At 37.3% G+C, this 9,953-nt stretch overlaps 1 pseudogene; it reads right to left on the bottom strand.

Moving 5' to 3' along the window:
• Positions 1-3,796: 3,796 nt before the first annotated feature.
• Positions 3,797-8,894, bottom strand: LOC101697997 (nuclear receptor coactivator 2 pseudogene; annotated as a pseudogene).
• Positions 8,895-9,953: the final 1,059 nt, after the last annotated feature.

Below are 9,953 nucleotides of genomic sequence, written 5' to 3'. Positions count from 1 at the left end.
ATGATGTTCCCTGCTTTGCCTTTGTTGCCCAGAATTGCTTTTATTTGGTACCAGAAATTGAACTCAGGACCTTGCTCTTGCAAGGCAGGCAGTGGAACCACTGAGCTAAATCCCCAGTCCTCCAGAATTGCTTTTGATATTCTAGGTCCCTTCTTGTTCCAAATGAATTTTAGGATTGTTTTCTCTAATTTTGTGAGGCTATCAGTATTTTGATCAGGTTTGCATTAAATCTGTGTAACAGTTTTGGAATTACGGCCATTTCACTATATTAGTTCTTCCTACCCAAGAACAAGGAATACCTTTCCATTTTCTGATATTCTCTTTGATCTCCAATCCTGTCTTCTATATTCAGTGTTCTGGCCTCACATTGGTTCATTATGTTGTGTATACTTTCAATGAAAATTTTAATCTCCCATATATCTATTTGAATCTGTTTCATGGATTCTATTTCTTTCCTATGTTGGAAATCTGTTTCCAACACAACCATGCTTCTAACAAAAACATGTTTCATGGGTTCCATCATTTTCTTAAAGTCCTCTACTTTAAAAAATCTGTATCTGCTCTAGAGTCACTAACCATGCCCTTCATTATGGTCATTAACTCTGTAGTTATCTGAGAAATTATTTCTAATTTGATTTTTCCTGGCGCCTCATTCATTTCCTTTGTTACTTCCACTGTTACCACTTTAGAGAGTCCATGTGGGTGGCTTTCGAATTGTTCCACCTCATTTCCCCCTGGATTTGCCTTTGGCTAGCTGGAAGTTTGGCATAGCATCTTAGTTCTGTTTCTTCTCATTTTCTATGTTTTTTAGTTTAATTCCTGGGTTGATGCTTGTAAATTGCTTATAGCAGGTAGCTTTGTTGCTAGTATCAAAAACCCTTAGGAAAAGACTACTTCTCAGAGATGTCTTCCAAGTGCAGCTGGCTTTTTGGTTTTGAAACTGTTGTAAGATCCTACCTCTTTAATTTATTGGGGATGAGAAATTGGGGCCTATTTGGCCTAGCCCTTGGTCCTTTGGCACTGGCCTATAGTATTGTTTAATTTTAATTTTTTTTAAAGCCATGTAAAACCCGAAGGCATTAAAATTTATTAAATGATGCAATAACAACAGAATTCTTTATTTACAATAGCATTATTTAACATTAAATAAGCAAATAACATCAGCAAGGCAATATTAACTTGCATAAATGTATTTAAAATTTCTCTGAATATATCTAACTTTGCATAAACTGCTCACACTAGAAATACAAACATCAATGCAAGTGAACAAAGTGATGTTGCATCAACTCTGTTTTGAAAATAAATCACAACCTGAAACACTGTAAGCTTTCTCCTGAAGAACCATAGTTTATATATTGCTTAATTTTACCCTTGTATAATCTTTTCATATACACACATCTCAGATGCAACTTTATGAGTAACTGTACAAATAAAACCCACAAATGACAAAGGAAAAATATGACAGTTAAATGTTTGAAGAAATGTATCATCATCACTCTTCAATAATATAAAGGTTGAGTGATGATGCACTTATTCAAAAATTGTACACAATTCACTATACAAATATAATACATCAGACAGCTATGTAGGAATATACAAGACTTAAAAACAGATCTAAGGCATTATGCTAGATTTTAGCATTTTGAGTTTCTTGCGCATAGCTTTTACCTGTAGTAAGAAACTTAAAAGACTTTGTTTTAGTCTATAAAGAAACACCAGGGAGAAAATTCTAATTAAAATCGAAGCTACTACAGTAGTTTTCTTTTGTGCAGAGAATGCTTTGCTCTTAGGCAGCATACTACCATACAAAAACTAGAAAATTTTAAATTCACACCAACAATTAATGGCTTAAGTTGCATTTCAAAATTGATTGTGTATTTTGGGTTCTGCAAGTGGATCTGTGCCACCCAGTTCATGTGTTAAGCCCATATGAACTCCATTTTTAAACACAGATTAAAAATTGCATTATATAAATTGCAAAAACATTGCTTTCAATTATTACAGGCCATAAGAGATACACATCAGGAGAGGGGCTTTTTAATCTTTGAGTCAAACAAATTCATTGTAGTAAAACAGCTCTCTTCACTTTTAAACTTACCACATTACATGAACACTTAATGGGTTTTACAACCAAGTTAATGTATGTATACTTTTCACATTATGTTTTTCACATTTAATAATATAAGTAAAACACTGATTATTTGTTCTATCAACAAAAACCAAGTACTCAGTCTAACAAATTTATTGTGTACAGCATGAGAAATACTGATAATGAAGGGAATTGATTTGGCTTTTGCTTCAATAGTGATCAATATGATCAGAGGACCTTCACTTATTTTCTTCTCCTAAAAAGATGTAAAACAAAATCCACTACCTTATCTGAACCCTAAGAGAATTTACTTTATAATCTCTTTCCTTCAAGACAGTAATGATCATGAATTATTCTAAACTGCCAGTCTCACAGCTCTGCAGATTTGTCTGACTTGGGACTGATGTTAAAACACAGTGAGCAGATGGGTAACAATGAAAAAACACAAGCTTCTTTTGGATAGTGTTACAGTGAAAAAAGACAAATCCGGTTAAAACACCATTTTCTCTTTTGTGCTGTGTGAAGTTGAGTCACTCCAACTCACGCATTTCTAAAAATGAACTTACAAGGGGTCATGCTGAACTATGCAGCACATGAACCTCATCGCTGGGATAAAGCCATGGAGTTCCAGGCCCACCTCTTTCATGTTTGTCGTCAGCACTGGGCCACCCACTGGTTTGGTGGGGAACAGCAGAGCCTCTTGAAGGGATGTATCTTGGCCAGCTCCCTGGATTGAGATCCCTCTCAAAGTGGAAAAAAATACTGAAATGCCAATTTCCAGAAAGTTTACTATGGAGCAACACTTTCAGACCTCTACTTACCATTTATCTTTGGGCTATATCTCTTCCTATATTTCCATACTTGGTACATATATAGAGAGATATATAAACATAAATAGGGGTAGTTTGTACATTTTTCACCCTGCCACATATAAGCAATCAAATTTCAAGGAAAAACTTCTGTTCCTAAAAAGCCTGGCTAATGAGATATTATAAAATATTTTGCTTTTTAGACATCAAAAAGGTACCATTCTGAAATTTAGGTAAGAAAGTATGTGTATTGGGGATGGGAAGAAGTAGCTCAAAAAAGGTAATCAGTTCCTTGGTATTGCAGTTGTTGGAAACTGATACCAATTAATAAGAGATTATTTCCCTACCAGAGTGGGCAAGAAAAACAACCATAAAAGTGTCCTACTTAGTAACATGTAGTCTTTCTAAGGTTCATTAAGAAAGAATATAAACATATAAAAATCAAGAATTGGTTCCTACAGTGGCTGCATATCATATAGATTAGATAAATGATTTATGAGCAGAATCAGGAGGTTTAGAAAATAAAGTCTAAAGTCTACAAATTAGGTCGAATCAAGGCATTGATATCCTTTAAAAAACACCTTTAGGAGACATTGCTATGAAGATATCTAATTTAATACTGAAGTACCGCATTTTTGAGTCAATTCCACAATATGTATACCTCACAAAAATTATACAATTAAAACACTTAAGTTCTCAACTTAAATTATTGCTTGTTTACATATAAACTGGATTTTTATGTACCTTATAAAACTTCGGCTTAGTCAGCACTACTAAAAAACAAAATAAAAAGCACATGGCAGAGGTTAAATCTGTCGTGATATCTGCGGTCAATTTCAATACATGGATTTTTCTCCCATTTTGGAGGCCCGAGTTGCTGGGGAACAGAATAAACATGCTTCTGAAGCAGTGGCCATAGCTTGACTGGTATCAAGTCTTAACTTTGCTCCTCTCCTTGCCAGTAAAAGTATTTTTCTGAAATCCAATATTTAGCAATTGGTAAGTGGCTGGCAAAACATTTCAGGAAATTAGAGGGAACAGGGAAAAGCAAAGAGGGAAAGAAGAGTTAGGGTCAAAGGAAGGAGAGATGCTAATTCAAGCTGTCTGACCAACCTAAAGGGAACTTAATTTAGAAATGAAAAATATTTATTGATTCACAATTTAGGTGAACTAATTTAATTTTAACAGAAAAAGTTGAAACAAAACTTGAGAATATCAACAGCCCTCTCACAGGCTCCTTTTTGCCTGTTCAGGAACCAGAAATTCTTTCCAACAAGGTCTAAAGAGCTTTCTGCAAAGATCTGGTGAAGCCATCGATGACCCTAATGAGACCCCGTGCCCTTCGCTGAGGGCCTGAAGTGCATTGAGGGAACTGTTGGTATAACTATGGCTATTTCCTGTGCTGCTACAGACTCCCACGGGGGGAATGCAAGCTTCCTGCAGGGGAAAACTGACTGGGTGGGATGTGAGGACTGCCAGCCACTTCGGGGCTCATGCAGTGCCTTGGTGAAAGCATGGAGTTGGGCTGCCCTGGATTCATGCCAGGGCTGCTCTGTGAGGGACTGTTCATTTTGAGTGCATAGTTACTACCCTGAGGAGTGTTTGCTTGCATGCCTGACACATGGTTCATTCCCCCAGAACCACCGAACCTGCCCATGGGCATGCCCATTTGTTCCTTTGGGCCATTTATGGGAAAATTTATATTGCTACTGAGGGTCATGTCCTGACCTGGGTTCCCACTGCACATGGCCTGATGGGCAGGGCTGCTAGAGCTAATTGGACTCAATGGCTTCCCCACTGCTTGTCCAGTCAGATCCGGATTCATTACACATACGTTCTGCTCTCTGTGAAACATGTGTAAAGGTATTACAAGCTGAGGCTCACTAGTAGTCTGAGAATGGATCAGTTTGCTCTTGGTTTGCACAGCAACAACAGTGCCATCGGACATGGAGAAATGATAGATTTGACTGAATGCCAATCCTTGTCTCAGACACAGATTCCCCTTCATGCTGTGCATGGAACTTCTGAATGCACCTTCTCACTGATCCTCCCAGCCTGGTTTCGTGGCTGCTCTCATGGTACTAGTATCCAGAGAAGTGATCTTCCCTTGGAGATCCTGACGAGTAGTAAAACTTTCTGATGAGGGAAGAACTGGTCTTTCCTTCATGGGGACTCTTCCTGCCACACAAATCAAGCAGGACTGCAAATCTTCTCCTTCTTCTTTGATGGACTTCAGTTGAGAGATGGCAAAGCACTGCATAGTTTCATATTTCTGATGTGCTTCCTGATTATCATGACCTTCCTCTTCTGATTTGGGTAGAGGTTTTACCAGCATCTGACAGTTGAAAGTATGGCTGTTCCGCCTGGGAACTTCTCCAGACCAAGATCCCCCATTTACTATAGACTTTGGCAGCAGATTTTTGACAAATTCAGCGTGGTCCCCAACATGCAGGATGCTATATACACTTTTGTTCATCAGCTCTTCTTGGTTATACCTTAGATACTGTGTCACATTCTCTGAAACAAACACCACGTTGCCTTCCAGGTTCACTATAAAGAAGAACCCATCCAGGGCCTCAAGCATTATGGGCCCCAGCACATCCTTGTCGATGACACCCTGGCCTGTGGATGATACGTCTGACTTCTGCACTTCATCTATGTTGGCAGCTGCTGCTTTCTCTTGTTCTTTGATCTGACAAATTTGCTTCACAGTTTCTTTTAAGATTGCACATTTGTCAGGTTTGAAGTTAAAGTTGTCTATATCATTAAAATTTGCAAAAATCAGCTCTGCAATTTCTTCTATATATTTATTTTCCTGTTCATGATTACGCTTCTCAGTGCTCCTTTTGGGGCTGGGTCCAAGCTGGTCAGAACATTCCTTTCACTTTCTTGTCTCTGCCCTGGCTATGTCAGAGTTATTTTCTCCCATCCCACTCATCTTGAACACATATCAGCAACTGTGCCTGTACACACGGCAGAAGATCTATAAATTTGTAGCCAAATTCAAGAGAAATCTCCGCAGAACACTGTGCAGCCTAAACAAAGACAACCTGAGCAAACTTCTGAGCACTCAGCACAGTCATTTCTGCCCCAGATCCATCATACCTTCTCAGCTTGCTGGCTCGGGTCGGTCACTCCATCAGGTGCCGGTTGCCTTCAGCGCTGACCTTTGCCACCCAAGCTGTGGCTGAGACTGCGGCAGCCATGTTCCCTGTAGTATTGTTTATGACCCACAGGTAATCTCAGTCTTTGCATACCAGGAAGAACAACAATCTACAACAGTAATTCTGAGCTGGGGTTCCTCTTGAATTTGCTCACCACCAGCACAAGTGAGCAATGTTACACTGACCACCAGCTTTTGGCCTGCTCTGAAGAAGGCATCTGAGTGCATTTCCTACATTGTGGAGGCGTCTGCTAAAATCATAGCTAGTCCAAGCAAACATATATATACATATATATCCTTGCTCTTGTTTTCATAAATTCTTCACAAACCACTAAACATAATGCTACAGATTCAAATATGCCAGGGGGACAGCACAACATTAAAAGAACCTCAGTCTCTTAATTAGAACATGTCTTTGCTAAATTTTAGATATTAAATTTTAATTTTTCATAAGAAAACTGAAAGCTAAAATGTTATGTTAATAAAAATGAATGTATTAAAACTCACAGCCAGTCCAAGCAAATATATACTGCATATATATCCTTAGTAGTGCACTGACAGGCCATGCAAAGCTTAAATGAGTTGCAGCTAATGAGTTGTGGCTGTGACATCATTGCTTGGTGCTGCTACTCATTTGCAAGGGTGCACATGGCCACTATGTGCACTATTATCCAATGTTTAGCTGCTGGGATGATGCTGGGGCATCTTGGCTGCTCACATACTGAAAAACAGGGCTCTGTATGCCCACTGTGGCATGTATACCATAGTTTTGCTATCACTGCCTTAGATGAGTTGTCACTGTCCTTTTTTCCTATTACAAATAGTGCTTCATTGATTAATCTTACACAGATTTCTTTTTTCTTTCTTTTTTTCTTCCTCTTTTCATTCAAACAATTTTAGTTAATTTAATCATGTCTCCTAGTGTTTTCCTTTGTAATATTCAATATATTTGTATTTTTGTTGTCAAATTTGTTGGCTTTTGATGGTATATTTTGCCTCCAAATATGAAGGATAAGAAAATCAACATCTTGATATTATCTCTCACTTTTTGTTCCCAGTTGTTGTTAGTTATGTAATTTCTACTTCATCTGAGTTTATCACCATTACATTGTTTTATAACCATAATTGCTGCATATGTTTTCGTCTTAGAATTGTCACATTTGTTTTTGTCTTAGTTCCAAACTTATGTAGATTTCACACACACACACACATATTTATTTTTTATTAGCTGTAGTTTCTTTCCTGGTGATCCAGCCATTTTTGCCTTCATCTCTGTAACTGTTAAATTTTTCCACATATTCTTTCCTGAGGGCTGACGGGGCACGTTTCATCTTATTGTTATTTTCTCATCTCTCTTAAACTCTTGTTTACCTGCTTCATGAAAACTTTCAAATGTATATTATTTGGTTATGATTTTTATTTATTTACTGTAATATTTTTTAGTTGAGTTTTCTTCATCTGCCATCCCATGTCTCTTTTCTCCTTTTTTCATGCATTACCTATCTTTACCTCATGCCAATTCTATTCTGATTCTCTGCTTTTAAAAAATATCAGGTTTTCTTGAACCAGTTGTCTGCAGAATGTTCATCTAAGAAAAAAGCCAGAGTTGTCTTTCCCTCATACCAAGAATTTTCAAGAGTTAGCTGTGGGGCTATTGAAAGTGCAGTTTCTCCTCTTCCCTGCTATTCAGGGGTTGTCATTTTCAAAATTACTATGAGGATGAATTACTTCCTGAAAGTATGGCCTGTTTATATGATTGGTTCTTCAGCCCAATCTCTTTTTACTTCTTATAACCTGATAGGGTAACCTCAGTAGGCTCCATCAAGACTCCTGATGTCAACTGATGTCAACTTTGTACATGCTTCTTATCCTTAAGAAATGTACAAATGGTCCTTTCTGGCATTTGGTGTTGTCTAATATCTGACTTGAGAGTGTAGCTGGAGAATTTCTGGCAAATTAACTGAACAGACTGTCAAGCACAAAATCAATTTAAGAACTCACAGAGATGTTCTCTGTGAAGGAGTCAGAGTCCAGTACACTGAGAGGCTTAGTTTGAACAGAATCTCTGGTCAGCACCAGAAGGGCAAATATTTCCACATTCCCTGCTGGTCTTCCTGAGATTTATTACATGGCACAGAGAGCAAAAGAACTTGCATTAGTTTCTTCTTGTCCTTGTAACTGAGTTCATGCCTAAGAGAAAAATGGATGGAATTACAGATGCATAATTCACATTTCATTGCATATTTAGTTAAAATGGTTTTCCAGTATTAATTTTTTGTTGTTGTTGTTGTTGTTTTGTACCGGGGATCGAACTCGGGTCCTTGCGCTTGCGCAGCAGGCGGTGAAACCACTGAGCTAAATCCCAGGCCCTCCAGTATTAATTTTTTAGCACTCATCACATTCTATTGTATTTCCTATTTCCTTTGACTATTGCCTGTTAAATGATAAGCTCTATGAACACAGGAATAATGCCTGTTTTGTTTATTATTGAATCTCCATCTATCTGGCACATAAAATACTGTTCAGCGTATACTCAGTTTGGTCATCTTGCATGTCAGCCTGCAATTCTTGTTTTGGACAGGAGTTTATGTTTCTCCACATATTTTTGAAATAGGTTAATAAATGTGCATTATATTTGCAAAGATAAAATTTGTTTAAAAATATACTAAGCAATATTTACAGTATATTTAAATTAATTTAAATAAATTTTAATTAATTAAATTCAGGTGCATGAAAAAGACCGAAATATTACACACCCAGTATCTTACTGTTCCTTGGGGTTTTGTTCTTTGGTCTCTTCTTTTACTAGGAATTAGATATATTACCATGGCTTCAATTACCATGTGAGTCTTTATGACTCACGCGTCTATATACAATGATGCAATCCAAATGTTTAAATTTTGGAAAATGTATTACAGTAAAAGACACATTGCCACTAATCCCCCTCAAAATACTTTGCCTCACTTCAAACATATTTATCCCATCATTCTTGTCTGAAGCAGTTCTGGAAGTCCTCTTTCATGAATATCTTTATTTGCATAGTCATGGCTGGCTCAATGTCCTTAATGGATTCAAAACATTTATCTTTCTTTCATGGTCATTTTGACTTTTGGGAACAGCTAGAAGTTGAATAATGCAGATCTGGTGTATAAAGTGGATGAGAACACACCATAATGTTTTTAGTGGGCTGCCTTTCCATTTGGTGGTACTCAGTAGTAGCATTTTAGCCTACCCCATAAAGAAACTTGTGAAGGAAGACTTCCAAAACTGCTTCAGAAACTGCAAGAACAATGAGGTACATGTGTTTGAAGTGAGGGGGAACATTTTTATGGGGATTAATGGCAATGATGGAAAGACAATCCAGGAAAGGAGGGAGAAGGGAGGAAGGGGGAATAAAATCAATCAAAATGCAATATGTATGTGTAACAATTCCTCAAGCTGAGTGTAATTATTATAATATTGCAAATATATATTCATAAAAAAGATTTTGAAAACACATACCTTATTGTTTGATCAGGCCTTGTATCCTGAGTTCAATATTAATTTACTTGATGCCTACAGTTACATGTCCGCAGATATTTCATGCTCAACATATTTGAAATTAGAATCATTTCCTATCCTACATCAAAACTGTTTCCCATCCTGTATTCTCTGTCTCAGTGAACACAACCACTATCCACAGTTACACATGCTAGAACCTGTCATAATTGACTCTTCTCTCTCTTTCATCCCATGTTGCTAGCTTATCTCAAAGCTTCATTGATTCCACCTCATTAACTTTTTGAATAAATGTTATTTATCACAACAACACATACATAACAACAAAGCAATTAGTATACAGTTTATACTGAAAAATATTCCCTCATTCTCTTCCCTTGACTCAGTAACATTC

Source organism: Heterocephalus glaber, unplaced genomic scaffold (assembly GCF_053883595.1).
Source record: "Heterocephalus glaber isolate CG9 unplaced genomic scaffold, H.glaber_assembly_v1.0 deba00001613, whole genome shotgun sequence".
Taxonomy (NCBI): domain Eukaryota; kingdom Metazoa; phylum Chordata; class Mammalia; order Rodentia; family Bathyergidae; genus Heterocephalus; species Heterocephalus glaber.
The sequence above is the reverse complement of the archived record's forward strand: the minus strand, read 5'-3'. Positions and strand labels throughout refer to the sequence as shown.